The sequence below is a fragment of the Zingiber officinale genome, chromosome 2B (assembly GCF_018446385.1).
Source record: "Zingiber officinale cultivar Zhangliang chromosome 2B, Zo_v1.1, whole genome shotgun sequence".
Classification (NCBI taxonomy): Eukaryota; Viridiplantae; Streptophyta; class Magnoliopsida; order Zingiberales; family Zingiberaceae; genus Zingiber; species Zingiber officinale.
This window is the reverse complement of record NC_055989.1, coordinates 101,084,653-101,097,957: the sequence shown is the minus strand read 5'-3', so window position 1 is coordinate 101,097,957 and position 13,305 is coordinate 101,084,653.

Here is a 13,305-nt window from a genome sequence, read left to right as displayed (position 1 = left end):
TTCTTCCGAAGATTCTCCCCCTTCATTGATCTCGGGATGTACTTTGGCTGTTGGGGTTGTCTCGGTAATTTCTTCCGTCTCGGATTCTGATGATAGCTCGATGTCTATTGAGGGGAAAACTTCAATCGGTTCTTCGTAGAGTTTTAAGAACTTTTCCCAAAGTTCTTTTGAGCTGTTGTATTCGCCGATTCTTTTGAGATCTTCATTTGGTATCACGGTTAGGAGATGAAATTCTGCCCGTCCGTTTGCCATCGATTCGTTACGTTGCTTTTTGTTCCAGAGACGTAGATCGAGTCTTTCTCCATTCGTGTTCTTCGGTTCTTCATAACCAGATTTTAAAATTAAAGAGATACCAAGGTCTGAATTAAGGTATACCTCCATTTGTTTCTTTCATGAAGAAAACTCCCCCTCGAATGCTGGTGGATATTCGCTAGCTCCGGCCATCGTTTTGTTGCTTCAGATGGCAGTTAGTCCTTCCGAGGCGTCTCGGCTCTGATACCACTTGTAGGACAGTTGCGGCCGGCTAGGAGGGGGTTGGATATCCTGCAAACACAAAAAGACAAACCCTCCTCGAACTCTTTAAACTAACACTTGCATATATAAAGTAAGCTGATAAATTAAAAGCATAAAGAAAAAGCGAGGCACAAAAGGTTTACTTGGTTACAACCGATGTGGTTGTTAATCCAAGGAAGATTAAGCTCACTAAAAACTCCTTCAGGCGGAGAAGCCTCGCACAACAATGTAGTGCAGAAAATAGAAGCTAAACTAGAACTGAGGCACAGAAGTGTTTGGAATTACAATTTAGAGTTCATTGAAAAGTTTCTGGACCAAGGCTATATTTATAGCCTTGGTCGGGGCGCCTGGAAGGGTTCCGGGCGTCCTGGGGGGATAAAACTTATCCCCCAACATTCAGATTGAGTCAAAACTCGATCTGGTCAATTTTACTGCCCAGGGTGCCCCGGAGGGCTCCAGGCGCCCCGGAGCCCAAAGTCAACAGTTGTTGACTTTTTCGTCCGGGACTTCTTCTCTGGTTCAGTCCCGCCTCGGTCCGGTTCTTCTCCTCCGGATCCGCTCGCTTGGATGATCTCTGCCATCCGGAAAAGGGCTCACCCGAACCCAACTTCCGGTCTTCTCGAGCAGCCTTCCGCTCCGGCTTCTCGTCCCTCAGAATCGCTGCGTGTTTCCTTCTCGTCCACCAGCATACTCATCCGCAGTCTTCGTCCCGCTAGCTGCGTCTCTTGCTCCCCGAGCAATCTTCTGCTCCGGCTTTCGTCCCTCGGAACCACTGCACGTTTCCTTCTCGTCCACCGGGGTACTCTTCCGCAGTGCCTCGTCCCTCGGACGCACCGCGTGCCGTCCTTCTCGCTAGCTGCGTCTTCCGCTCGAGTACCTGTGCTCCTAAGCTCCTGCACACTTAGACACAAGGTTAAAACAATGCAGGACCTAACTTATCTTGTTGATCACACCAAAACAACCTTGGGGTTCCAACATTGAGGTCAAGACTTGATAACTTAGAGAGGACTCTAGCAAGAATGGAAAATATTCTTAAGGGTCAAAGTGAGCAAACTCTAGGAAGAACTGGACAAAAGCCATCCAATGGCTATAGAGGTTTGGGATACAAACCTAAAGTCAAGAAGGATGTGATTTCTTTTCATAGGGTTCCATATAGCTATGGGACCAACCCTAGGTGTAGAGGTCAAGTCATGATACTAAGGAAGGAATCCCTAAAGGTCCTTTTGGCAAGACCAATGTGACTAAGACTTCTAAGAAGTCTAACAAAGTCACAAAGAAGGCTACAAGGGAAGTTAGCCCTAGAAGTGACCAAGACTTCTAAGAAGCCTAGAAAGGTCCTTAGGAAGGTGACTAGGGAAGTTATCCCTAGTGAGTACCTAGAACACCCAAGGAGCACCAATAGGTATTGGGTTCCTAGGAACATATTCTCTATACCCTAGATGGATTTAAGAGTATCAACTCCAATTGGAAAGGTAGTTGTTACGCTCCGCAAGTGTACGGAAATGTCGCAAGTAATATAAAAGATTATCGTATCCACAAGGACTGGAATAAGCACTAGAAATGTCTCAATGCGAATTAGCTAAACAACTATCCAATTGTTTCAAATGCAAAGTGAAGGTAAACAAATCTAATATTAAAGATCAACAAACAAGAGTTTAGTGTTTTGGGTTATGATAAAGGGAGATTCTAGGAGTTTCGGTTTCTTTGTAAGATTTCTTGAATGTAAATGGTTCACCAATTCTTATCCCTCAATTGCCAAACACTTGTAGAAAGTTGCCGGTTCTCTCTTGCAATTAATAACCGGCTAAGGACTGAGAAATGTATCTAAATATGATCAATTAGACGTGAACCTACGTTGTCCTTACACAAAAGCGCACCTATTTCTATGCCTTCCTCGGATATCAACATAGAAGCCCACAACTTATTAATCTATCAAGATACAAGAGACTAATCACAAGATCCATCCTACTCTCTTGAATATTCCTATTTCCTCTTCAAGATTATCTCTCAAACGTCCTTACACGGGCTTGCACCTGTCACGTGGATCCCTCGGATGATCGAGTGAAAGTTTATCTTTACAAAGTCCACAAGAAATCCAAACAATCAATCAAGAATGAGAATTAAGCACAAATCACCATTAATCATTCAAGATCTAATTGATACAAGCAAGACAATGTCATTGAAACAAGAAATTGGCAAATCCATAAGAGATTACATCAATCCATCATACAAATACTCCCTTAATCCTAGAATACAAGATCTACTCCATGAATCGAGGAAGAATACCCGAAGAAATAAAGATTACAAGCATTTCTTAAATCCCCAATCCAAGAAACCAAGAAAAGGGGGAAAGAGAAAACTTATCTACGAAGAAGCCTCGTCTTCGGATCCAATCCTCCGAGTCGAAATCGTCAAGAACTCCCCTCGAATCGCCATAAATCCTCCCAAGAATGGGACGATACCACCAAATCTTGCCTTCTCCCAAAGGGAGAGATCCCTTCAATTCATGAAGGAGGGTTTAAATAGAGGAGGAAATCGGCGCCACACGGCCCGTGACACGATCGTGTGAGTTCACGCCATGACCAGTTCCTTCTCTACCAAAGCTGCACTGCAGTGACTCACACGCCAGACCCTTCTCTTCTCGAAATGCTACACGACTGTGGTGCACACGCCACCACCGCTTGGCCTCTAGAAACCTCACACCGTGTAGATCTACACGCCATGTAAGGCATCTGCCCTAATTTCTTCAAATCAAGACACTGCAGTGAGATTCACACCATGTCCTCTTCCTTCTGTTAAAACTACGGTGTGTGGTACACTACCGATGCTCACTCCCTTCAATTCCTTCCAAGCTTGTCCGAGGACGATAATCTTCACCAATTTCGACTCATGTGTACAAAAACTCCAACCAAAAGAGTAAATATGCTAAAAGGAAAGCTGAAAGTATAAAAGTGCATAGATCAAGCATGCTCAAAGTATGTAAATGTGCGTAAAACATGCATAAAAGAGTATATAATCTACGCACATCACCAGACTCTTTAAACCTTTGCTTGTCCTCAAGCAAAATGCTGCAGTCTAAATTCATATGTTCTATAACACATTCATAAAACCTAGTGCACTTTCCTAACTCTATCAAAAAGTTTCATTAACAAGCGTGATCATGGAAACAAGTAAAGTATGGTTCAAGCATAAGAATCTTGTGCACAGTGTAAAAGTAACTCAACACCCTTCAAGTCTCAATCCATGTCCTAGTCAAGTCGTCATCAAATTTGAATTCCTAATGTTTCCAGTGAAAGACAAGTAACCAGTGATAGACACTTACTCACCATTCACTTGGTTCATATTTCTCAACTAACCCAAGGTCTCAAAGGTGTGCTCAATTTCAAGGGAAGCTAGGCAGTCATTTCCCTAGTAACCTAACTCGGTCTCAAAGGGGTGACTTGCTAGATTCCACTCATGACAACTATTTTTTTATATCCGTTATTTTTTTTATTTTTATTTTTTATAAGTGTTTGCATTGTGCAAAACTTACTCACAAATGTACTTTTAGCACACATGTTGGGATATTTTGATTTTTCCAAATGAGCTTTAATGATTTGAGCCTCATCCAGTAACCAAAATGAAAGTTGAGAAATCACCATGGAAACCAAGTACTAAGCAAACAAGATGAATCATGACTATTTCAATGACATCAACTATTCAAGCATCAAGCACAAGTGTAGTGAAGATAAAATCCTTAAGGTAGAACCAAAACTAAAACTCATCACCATAAGATTTTTAGCTTATTAATGCTTCCCAAGATAGAAAAAGAACTACACAAAGTTTACTACTAGCATCATTCGAACATCATGAATCAAGACAATAATCGTGCTAACATTTCACTTGAATCCAAGAAAGCATATAAGTGAAGATTTGATGTGTTGGTTGCTACTCGGAAAACCTATAGGTTCCACTGTACAAAAATTTTGTACAAAGGTCTGAACCTTTTCCTAGCTACCATGTGTTCTTTTAAATTAAATTTTGGATCGCCTGCGGAACTTAACACGTTTGATCCAAAACTTAATCTATTTGTTCTTTTAGGTTTTGACTTGGATCTCCTGCGGAACTTAACACGTTCGACCCAAGTCTCCTTAAGTTATTAATTCCATTAAATATTAATTTCCATAAAAGGTTCCCAGTACTGATGTGGCGAGGCACATGGCCTTCTTGGATATGGGAGCAACCACCACCGACTAGACAAAACCTTTAATAGAAAGCTAATATTTAATTTCCTAAAATAACTTTAGGTTAACCAAAGAGAGCAATCAAATCACAAGGAAAAGAAAGAAACAAAAGAACACAACTTCGAAAAAACATATTCGAAATTCTAGAACGTAAGCCTCTTGTATTTGGTATTATTTCCATAAATAACTAGCATGATGCGGAAATAGAAATTACTAGTTATACCTTGTAGAAAAACCTCTTGATCTTCTACCGTATTCCTCTTCTAACCTCAGACGTTGTGTGGGCAACGATCTTCCGAGACGAGAAACCACCAACCACCTTCTTCTCCTCCAAGCAAGGTTCGGCCACAAAGGAAGAACTTTACCAAAGAAGAAAATCAAAATACTAACCAAGCTCCAAGAGATGCTAGCTTTCTCCTTCTTCTTCTTCTTCTCCAAGTAGTATCCGGCCACCACAAGAACTCCAAGAAAGATAAAGTATTCGGCCACCACAAGAGGAAGAGAGGGAGAGTAATGGCCGGCCACACCAAGGAAAAGGGAGAAAACAATAGAGGTTGTGTCTCATGAAGGCACCCTACCCTTCTTTTATATTCCTTGGCCTAGGCAAATTAGGAAATTTATTTACAATAAAATTTCCTTAATTTCCTTGACATGATTTATTTGAGAAAATAAAATAAAATTTCCCAAATAAACTCTAATGGCCGCCACATCAAGAGGAAGCAAATTGGACAAGTTTCAATCAACAATTAAAACTTTCCTTATTTGTTTCCGAAATTTTAAAAATAAAATTTCTCTTTAAAATCTCTTCATGGTTAATAAAAGGAAATATCTATAATTTTAATTTTATTAACATGTGAATAATTTTAAAGAGAAAATAAAATCTCTCCAATCTACAAATAAGGAAAGAGATCTAATCTCTTTCTTTAATCTTTTGTAAATCTTTTACAAGAGAGATATTTTAATTTTAATTCTCTTTAAATTATATCTACCACATAATAAAAATTAAAATTAAATTTATTTTTAATTTATTTTGGCCGGCCCTACTAGCTTGGGTTCAAGCTAGGGCCGGCCACCCAATTTTATACCTAGGCCGGCCCTAGCTTGATCCCAAGCTAGCTTGGCCGGCCCCTATTGGGTGGGCATAGGTGGGTATAGAACTCTATAAATAAGAGGCTACGATAGGGACCGAGAGGAGGAATTGGTTTTGGTCTCCCGATAAAATTAAGCATCCCGTGTTCGCCCCGAACACACAACTTAATTTTATCAATGATAATTCATTCCACTAGAGAACTATCATTGAACTACCGCACCAATCCCAAATTACATTTTTGGGCTCCTTCTTATTATGAGTGTGTTAGTCTCCCTGTGTTTAAGATATCGAATGTCCACTAATTAAGTGAGTTACTGACAACTCATTTAATTAATGTCTAAGTCCAAGAGTAGTACCACTCAACCTTATCGTCATGTCGGACTAAGTCCACCTGCAGGGTTTAACATGACAATCCTTATGAGCTCCTCTTGGCGACATTATCAACCTAATATCTCTAGGACACAGTTTCCTTCTATAATCAACAACACACACTATAAGTGATATCATTTCCCAATTTATCGGGCTTATTGATTCATCGAACTAAATCTCACCCATTGATAAATTAAAGAAATAAATATCAAATATATGTGCTTGTTATTATATTAGGATTAAGAGCACACACTTCCATAATAACCGAGGTCTTTGTTCCTTTATAAAGTCAGTATAAAGAAACGACCTCAAATGGTCCTACTCAATACACTCTGAGTGTACTAGTGTAATTATATGGTCAAGATAAACTAATACCTAATTACACTACGACCTTCTAATGGTTTGTTCCTTTCCATTCTGGTCGTGAGCTACTGTTTATAATTTATAAGGTACTGATAACATCATCTTCTGTATGTGACACCACATACTATGTTATCTACAATATAAATTAAATGAACAACTACAAACAAATGTAGATAATTAGACCAAATGTGATTCTTTATTCATAATGAATGTTTACAAAGCTTAGGCTTTCAGTATACACTCCAACATGATGTTCTTTGAATTTTTTTTTTTGCCATGATTATTTCAAAAATAAGCAAAATAAAGCAACAAGCAATGAAAATAAGAACCAACATGAAAAACTAACAAAAACTAAAAACTGAAAACCAAACTAAACAGTACATGACACCCCCCCCAGACTTAAACTTTTCATCGTCCCGATGAAATCAATATGGTGGAGGAGGTGGACGAGGGAAAGGAGGTCTACGACGTGGTTGGCCAATAGGAAAACTAGGAAAACCTGGAATCTCACCCAAGGATCTATGATACTCATATAAAGCATCTACTTGTTGGCTAGTAAGCGTCATGCTCTGCATAAAATCTCTCATCCTAGCCTGATCAGTATCATAATCCTGCACAAACTCAGCCACTTGACCTTGAAAATTCCTCGTAAACTGAAAATGATTTTGTACCTCCCTAAACTGATCATCAGATAAAGAGAAGCGCCCCTCCAACATTTTTCGTTGGGCATCTTGCTTCTCATGGAGTGATTCTAGAGACGAACGAAAATCTGAAAAATCAAACCTAGAAGATCCCGTGCCATATGCAAAAGAATGCCTAGCAGGCTCCATAAAACTAGAAGGCTGTGGGTGTCCAGATGACGAGGGCTCATGATGTGGCTCAGTGTCTCCAGGTATAGAAGGGTTATCCTCAAAATCTAACTCAGAAATTACCCAATTAGCCGGGTTACGAATAGTAGTTCGTTCAGGAAAAGGAAGGGGTAAAGGAGAACCACTCCTCCTAGGAAACGCGAAACCATTCTCATCCCGAACGATCATTTTCATAGCAAGACATGCATCAATGTCAATCATGTCATTACCATGAATTATTTCCAACCCATCAACATCAAGATTTAAATTATAAGCTATTCGGGTAATCAAACCACTAAAAATAATTGATCCCGATGATGCCCTAGTAGATCTTAATAAGGTTTGAACAAAATGAAAACCAGAATCAAATTCAACCTTATAAAGCATAGCCCATAAAGCATAAAGCATAAAGCTCTATCTTTTTAACCACCCCATCACTCTCTCCCCTACCAAAAATAGTTTTACCCATGACTCTATGTAGATACCTAAAGATGGAGTTTTGCATATGGGAGGCCTTAACTCTTGAAGGCTCATAAGGTTGATCTAACCCAGTTATTGCATTCCAAAAATGATTCCAATTAAACCTTGGATCAAACCTACGAGGGCTACCGGTGGTTAATCCAAAACAAGAATTAAAATCACTAAATGCCCATAGAAATTCTTGATTCATTAGCCTAAATGAGATTTTTCCAAAATAATCATCTTCATTAGTAAAATGGACATCCAATGAACTTAAAAATTCCAAAACAAGACGAGGATATGTAGGCAAATGTGTGTACATAATATCACTCCAATCCAAAAACCCAATCATCAAATCTACATCCTCCCTAATTCCAAGCATATCAAGAACAGTTGGGTCCATATATCTAGTACACACTGTTAGGACCAAAAGTAGCTAGAGGGGGGGTGAATAGCTCGTCTCTTTCGCTCGTCGTGCTTCGGCGTTGCTTGTATTTCCGCTAAGAGGGCAATCCTAAGAGGGCAAACTCCCTCTAGGTGATAAAAGCCTAACTTACTCCCTTTCATTCTCCCCCTATTGGCACACATCAAACCATGCCCCATTTTTGGGTACACATCAACAGATTCACTTGTTGAAAACTCTCCCCCTGAAGAGTTGCTCATCGTCGTTCACAACTTTGTTGTGATCAGCACGATAATGAAGGTCCCATACCCTTCATTAACCTTAACCCTACATTCTCCCCAATGTAGGAAAATGCCCATCCTTGAGCATTATCCACTTGAAACCACTTGAACAATGAGGATATCCACTCCCCATTAAAGTTCAAACGCTCAACCTTGAGCATGTTCTTAACGGAAGGTTAACCACCTTCCAAGGTTCATGAAAAATAATTTTTTTGTCTTTAAAGAGTCCCTCCCCATAAAGACATGGTGGTAACTTCTGTCATTGCACCAACAATGACTTGGAATCCCCAAAACTTTAGGAAACCCAATTTTAGAAGTTTTGAGGTTCAAATATTCAAAATTTGAAACAAACCTCAACCTAAACTTCAACTTAGCCTTCCTTAACCAATCCATCCTTGTTTTCCACACGAAAACACCCTTTTTATGTATACAAATGTATTTTCAGGGGTTTGGAATGGTTACCTAGACTAAAATAGGTTCAAAATACTGAAAATAAGCTTTCCCAGCCAAAATCAGCATCTTCAATTGATTGGAGTTGGGTTCCAATCGATTGAACCCTGCTGAATCGATCCACTGATCGATTCAATCTTCTTGGATCGATCGGTTGATCGATCCAGCGAGCTTCTGCTCGCGAGAAATGCCTTCTCAATAGATTGGATGATCGATTGAGGCACTCCAATCGATCCACTGATCGATTGGAGGCCTGAAATTGCTGAAATTCAATTTCAGCCAATTTCAGAAACCCCTAGAAAATTCTACAAAATTCCAAAAATCGTAAAAATTTGTGTAGACATTATTTAGGGTATAATTTATCATGGAAAAATAGTTTTCTATGAAAATACATCATATTTTCAAAGATTGATACAAACTTGAGAACTTGCAAAAACTTTAGTGTTTTCTTCAAGTTTGTGTCTAACTATTCAATGGTGATTACTATCAAAAGATAGTCTTCACCAAGGTTTTCCAAAATCATTTTAAAAACATTTTCAAAACCAATATCCCACCATGTTCCTTGGGCTTAATGCACATGACTTGTACATTAGCTTTCCCAATGATGGGAAAACACATAACTATGTGTTTTGATGAACCTAAAAACTCAAAAGAATGCACTAAATCAACATCTTGAGCTTTGTTCATCATCCTAACATCTCACTTGTATCTAATGTACACTAAAACACATACAAGTCACCTTATAGTCTTTGTGAGATGTAGATTTTGGTTTTTCCCTAATCTAGGGATCATGCATATCTATCTAGGCATTTTAGAGATATTAGACATCCACCTAGGATGTCACTTGTTAATCAGTGTTGTTAAATGCCATTTGTCCTTAATTACAAGGAATTAAACTAATGCATGATAATGTTATGGCATACATCAAAATAAAATAACTTTCAAAAGAAAGATTCCTATAACTACATGATGTATGAATGTCATGACATGGTATTTTTGGATTTTTCATAATACAACATGAATGCAAAAATAGACATGATGTCATGGCATATGATGGGCAAACAATCATGGCAAGATTTAGCATAAATAAAATATACCTAGATTAACTATCTAAGTATCCTTAAAATCTTAGCTAAACTTACAACTTAAACCTAGATTGCCCTAAAGTGCTTCAAGAAAATGTCAAAGCCTAAATTGGAATTTCTAATTCCCTTGATTAATGTATGCCAATTGAAAATAAGCATATCCTCAAATGTTGGCATATTTCATTTTTCCACAAGAGTAGCACCTTTAAATTAAGGCCCGGATCGCCTTAAATTTCCTAAGAACATACCAAAATCCCAACTTGGTAGTTCTTATGAATTTCCCAATATGTGCCATTTAAGATTAAAATCAATTCTTCCACCATTAGGCACATTTTACTCTTTCAAGGAGTAAATAATAATTCCATTTCATTTTCAAAGGTTAACAAAACCTTGAAAATGCTCCTTGAGTGTCAATTTCCTCAAAGTTAGGTTAACTACCCTTCTAATCGGAGTTGACACTCTCTAACCCATTTATGGGGTAGTGAAAATGCTCCTAGGAACCCAACACCTATTGGTGCTCCTTGGATGCTCTAGGTACTCACTAGGGATAACTTCCCTAGATACCTTCCTAGTGACCTTGTTGGGCTTCTTAGAAGCCTTGGTCACATTTTCTAGGTCAACTCTAGGGATAGCCTCCCTTGTGACCTTGTTAGTGACTTTCTTAGACTTCTTAGAAGTCTTAGTCACTTTGGTTGCAAAGATACTTCTAGGGATATCTTCCCTTGTATCTTTGACTTGACCTCTAGACTTAGGGTTTGTTCCATAGCTATATGGAACCCTATGATAACTAGGCACATCCTTTTTAGCTTTGGGTTTGTATCCCAAACCTCTATGGCCATTGGATGACTTTTGTACCCCTAAACCTAGGTTATGCTCATTTTTCCCTTTTAGGATATTTTCCATCCTTTTTAGGGTCTTTTCCATTTTATCAAGTCTTGATCTCAAGACTTGATTTTCTATCATTAAATCCTTAGATTTTGATTTTTCATTACACCCATGAGCATTTTTGTTTTTGGGCTTGTATCTATTATCCTTAGTGTTCCCGCCCAAGTGTCTATCTACCTTCCTAACCCTAGGTTGGGTAGTTTTGGCATGTAGGGCCACATGCTTTTCCTTAAGGCCCTCATGCTTTCTATTCTTATGGTAAATTGCATTAAAATGATAAAAATTAGAACTATCATGCTTTTTACCATAATGTAAAGGGGTAGGCTCAATAAAAGTTACCTTCCTTTTTACCTTAGAGGCTCCCCCTTGACTTAAGCTTCCTCCTTGAGCCTTGACCATCTTCTTCCCCTTAGGGCATTGACTCCGGTAATGCCCCTTTTGATTGCAAGAGAAACACACAATGTGCTCCTTGCTCTTCTTTGTTCCGGGGATGGTCTCCTTTGGCTTCTCCTTGCCCTTTGGTGCCACTTGACCCTTCTTCTTGGCCAATTTAGGGCACTTGCTTTTGTAGTGCCCATGTTCCCTACATTCAAAGCATATAATATGATTTTTATTATTAATTGAAATATTTATACCTTTGCTAGTAGGGGTGACATCTTTTCCTTTGGATCCGGAGGTAGAAGCTTCCTCTTGACCCAAATTTGATACCCCTCCATTTGATTTTGCTTGACTTGTGGAGGTGGACGCTTCTTCATCCTCTTCTTCTCTTGACCCGGATGTGGAGGATTCTCCTTCTTCTTGATCCGGTGTCAATGAAGATTGCTCCCCCTCAATCCTAGAGGTGGAGGCTTCTCCTTCTTCTTCATCCTCTTGTACATGAAACAAGGAATATACTACTTCCTTGCTCTTTTGATTGCACTCCTTTGAGGATGAAGCTTCCTCTTGGACTTCTTCTTCGGAAGTTGAGCATCTCTCAACTTCGGAGTCCTCCTCTTGATCTTGATCCATTGAGTCGCCCTCTTTGGATTCCTCTTGATTCGGTACAGTGGAGGGGATCTCATGGATTAATGTCAACTTGCTCCAAAGCTCCTTGGCATCCTTGAATTCTCCAACTTGAGCCAAAATATTGCTTGGCAATAAGTTGACCAAAAGCTTGGTCACTTTATCGCTTGCCTTGCTCCTTTGAACTTGCTCTTGGCTCCATTTGCTTTTCTTGAGAGGCTTGCCCTTGGAGTTTGTTGGAGCTTCAAAACCTTCCATGAGAGCAAACCATTGCTCTATCTCCATCATCAAAAAATTTTCGATTCTTGATCTCCAAGAATCGAAACTTGTGGATGTGTATGGTGGAGCCACCCTTGTGTCAAATCCAAGTCCATCTTGGAATTACATCTTGAAGTTGAGCCTTTTGATTTCTTTGACTTTGATGAATTTGCTCCAACTTCTTCGCCCTCTAGCTTTTCTTGTTATGCTTGACCCTTCCGGCGATGATTCCGGTGAAGAGCGACCTCGCTCTGATACCACTTGTTATGACCAAAAGTAGCTAGAGGGGGGGGGGGGTGAATAGCTCGTCTCTTTCGCTAGTCGTGCTTCGGCGTTGCTTGTTTCTTCAAAGATGTGCAGCGGAAATACAAAGAAACACTCACACAACGCTAACACGGTTGGTTTACTTGGTATCCACCTCACAAGAGGTGACTAATCCAAGGATCCACACCAACACACACACCCTCCACTATGAATAACACTCCTTTATGGTAACTACCAAAGGCGGAGAAGCCCTACAACACTCTCAATACAAGAAGAAGAAAGGGAAATACAAGATAAGCAAAAGCTTACAAGATGTGCAATAAAAACCCTAACCCTAACTTCTTCCTCTTGCAATAGATCCGCCTCTTGACTTGAAAAGCCTTCAAGAATCTTCAAGAACTGGCGATCTGGAGCTTGAGAAGAGCTGTGGAGGAGCTGGGGAAGATCTGAGTTGAATCGGTGAAGAGATGCCGAAGGAAATGAACGCCTGCGGCTTAAATCGACGCTAACGGTCGAATCCCGATCGATTGAAATGCTCCCAATCGATCGGGGAGGCTTTGGATCGATCCACGGATCGATCCAGAGCGCCTCTGTGCTCTGGAAAAACTTCTGGATCGATCCACGGAGATCGATCGCTCGATCCAGGGCTTATCGTGCATAAGCAGCAGCTCCCAATCGATCCACCGATCGATTGGGACCTCTGGATCGATCCACCGATCGATCCGGAGGGGTTCTGTTCACGGGGACTCACCGGATCGATCGGCCGATCGATCCAGATCTGCTGGATCGATCCACGGATCAATCCAAACCTG